Raw genomic sequence first — 3,605 nt, forward strand, 5'->3', positions numbered from 1 at the left:
CTATTGTGGGAACAAGTTGGAAGATCAACACTAGAGTCTCTCATCACCGGATTTGCAAGTAAGCTTCGGTTTTCTTGCAATAGGCACCTATGATTTTTGTATGTATTCGTTTGGTATTCGAAATTGGTCACGAGTACGTGGATCATATATCAAAATATGGTTCCTTCAATTGGTATCAGAGCCGTGGTTCCAGAATTTCGGCTCTGCCGGATAAACGAATAGTAAAATCACTAGGTTTTTCAGTTTTGTTAACATGTTCTGTCGTCTTATCGTGGCTGTTCTTTTCTGTTTTGGTTCTGCCGGTTTGGCTGTTTTGTACCACGAGAAAATCCGTGGTTAGTATAGTTTTTCCGTTGTATTCGTACTTTCGTTTGTAATCTGTTTGTACGGGTCGTGGTTCTGGCGGAGAATGGAATGGCGTTGGCATGTAGATGGTAGTAGTTAAGTTGCAACTTCTCCATTTGCAAGGGTCTGATCATGGTGAGGATATGGGATGAATGGAATCCGATCCACTGGAGTTCTGGCTCCAGCATCTATGGTGTTCAGACCTAACTCGTCACTGGTCGGATCAGTAGATGGATGAGGCGCGGTGACTACGGTGGCAAAGGCAGCGTCCGCTTCGGCGTTGATGCTACTGTGCAGCTTTGATTCGACGGAACCCTATGGTGTACTAGGGTTCAGGAATGTCGAAAGGGTGCTCTGAGGTTGTGGGCGCCGCCTGAGGTGGTTGCGGAAACCCTGATCCAGGCAGAAACCCTAATGCAGATGAGCTGCTCTGCTCTGGTCTCTACTCTAACCTCTCAGTTGTTGAGCTCTGGTCTCTGCTCTGACCTTGAGCTGTTCTGCTCTGGTCTCTGCTCTGACCTTGAGCTGCTCTGCTCTGGTCCCTGCTCTGGCCTTGAGCTGCTCTGCTCTGGTCTCTGCTCTGGCCTTGAGTTGCTCTGCTGGTCTCTGCTCTGACCTTGAGCTGCTCTGCTCTGGCCTTCCAGCTGCTCTGCTCTGTTCTCTGCTCTAGCTGTCGAGCTGCTGCTGCTCTGTCTGTCAAGATGAGCTGAGAGCCTGGGGCTGCGCGGATCTTCTGTCTATTTGAATCGAAGCGGGAGTTTGTCGAAGACGACGAGGATTTCCTAAAGGCGAAGATTTCCTTTTGTAATAGATTAGAATTTCTTTGTAATAAAGTAGGCAGGGACGAATAGGTTCCAGTTTCCACGATAAGACGATATTTTTGTTATGTTTTTTTTGTCGTAAGCATGTCGTGGTTTTAATCACCGTTAAGGTGCTTTAGAGCGTGTTTTAGTTGCGTTATTTGGTTTAAATGCGCATAGAATATCATGCTACGTGTTTTTACGTTTTCACTAAGCACAATTTAGAATTTCAAGCGAGCATGTTTTACTACATGTGTTCTAGATTTGCATGCTTAGGTTTTCCGTGTCAACGTGATTTAACCTGTAAACCTTTTGAAGTAAAAGACTAAGCGGACAATTTTATTTTTTAAATAAAATTGATATAGACCTCCACAGTTGGTTTAAGACAAAGTAAATTGATAATTGGTGTTCCACACGAACGTGGCTTGCACTCGTTATTAATTTGCAGATTTTGTCGATTAAACTTCTAAATTAAAAAACGCTTTAATCTTGTGAATAAGTGGGAGTTTTGCATGTAAACGTTCACACTATTATGACTTGCATGTATTAATTCCTGCGAGTTATTCTAGGAAAGATTAAAGTAATTATTTTAACCTTGTGAATAGTGGGAGCTTCTTGTGTAAACGTCCACACGAACGTGGCTTGCATGGGTTAGTTTTTCATGGCTTATTCTAGAAGGGGTTAAAATAAAAGATAGTCATAAAGTTGACTAAACTGTGGTCATAGCTTAGACGTTTATTTCAAGTACAACTCCCCAACGAAGTCCTTTCTTGAAGTTGCGTGGTCTAGTTAAGGTCCGTTTATTGGTCCCATTTTGTCATAAGGATAAATTGACAATGAAATAAGACCAAAGACTGGGTGTCTGGTCAAACGATGAGCGCGTAAACGTCCACACGAACGTGGCTTGTGTGTAATTCGATTGGGCTAACGGAGGTTTCAATAATATTATTTTATCAAAAGGTTATAATATTATTGCTACGAATCTTTATGCAATAACGTGTTTTCTAATGTGCGCTTATTTGTTTATATTTCAGATATGACTGTTACCCCGATTTTGAATGTTTTATCTGCTAAGCCGCTTAATGGTCCGAATTTTTCAGAATGGAAGCGCAATCTGGGATTTATCCTAGACGCAGAGGAGTATAAGTTTGTGCTTACTACTCCTGCTCCCGCAAACCTTCATACTCGATCTTCCGAAGAGCAAATGGAGGCTCATAAGCGGTGGCATAGGGCAAATAATATGGCGAAAGCATATATTATGACCACTATGTCTTCTGCATTGCAGCTGCAACATCAGTCGTTGGAGACTGCGGCTGCAATTATGAGGAACCTTGAGGAGCTCTTTGGGGAATCGGACCGATCAGTCCGTTTTGAACTCATGAGGAAACTCATGTCTTCAAAGATGACGGAAGGTTCGTCTATGCGCGAGCACGTGCTTGGAATGATTAATCATTTCAATGAGCTGGACGTGCTTGGTGGAGGTATCGAGGATGATACAAAAGTTGACATGGTCCTCCACACTCTACCCAAATCCTACAAAAACTTCCGACTCAATGCCGTAATGGGCAAGAAAAAGTTCACTCTAAATGAACTGCTTAATGAGTTGGTTGCGGCAGAGGGGGTTATGGGAAAGAGTCCACAGGCTTTGGTCACTGCAACAGGACACAGTTTTCCACCGAAAGGTAGGAAGAAGAAGGGGCCCCATGGCAAGAAAGGCCAAGCAAAAGGTGGGAGCAAGAAGAAGCTAGGCCCGATCGGAGGCGTTGGCAAGCCAAAGGGGAAAGGAAAATGCTTCAAGTGTCAACAAGTAGGACATTGGAAGTCTGACTGTCCCATGATAAAGAAAACTCAAGATATTTCTATTGCTCTTGTAACAGAAACATACTCAGTTTCGAGATCTTCCCATCAATGGGTTGTTGACTTGGGTGCAACTGACCATGTTTGTTACACCTTGCAGGGGTTCCTGCGGACAAGGGAGCTTAGTGGAGGCGAGCTGGCACTCTCCATGGGAAATGAAGCAAGCTTGCCTGTTGTTTCAATTGGAGATGTGAATTTGTTTATTGATGGACATGTTTTGGTTTTGAGAGATGTACTCTATCTTCCGGGTTTTCGAAAAAACTTGATTTCCACCATTCAATTACGCAAGTATGGATATTCTGTTCTTTTATAAGACATTGCAGTATTCATCAAAGATTGTCAAGTTTTATTTAGAAGTGCGGCTGATTCTCTTTATATTATTTCATGTCCATTCGATTATTCTTCATCTGCTTATACTTTGACTTCAAACCAAAAGAAGAGAAATGCTTCTTCTCTGGAGAACCAAACTCTTCTTTGGAACCTAAGATTGGGTCACATCAATCTAAGGAAGATCCAAAGACTAGTTTCCGATGGTATCTTGGAGTCTTTCCAAGTAGAACCAATCCTAGTCTGCGAATCCTGCATAGAGGGAAAGATGACGAC

The sequence above is a fragment of the Salvia miltiorrhiza genome, chromosome 4, assembly GCF_028751815.1.
Source record: "Salvia miltiorrhiza cultivar Shanhuang (shh) chromosome 4, IMPLAD_Smil_shh, whole genome shotgun sequence".
Taxonomy (NCBI): domain Eukaryota; kingdom Viridiplantae; phylum Streptophyta; class Magnoliopsida; order Lamiales; family Lamiaceae; genus Salvia; species Salvia miltiorrhiza.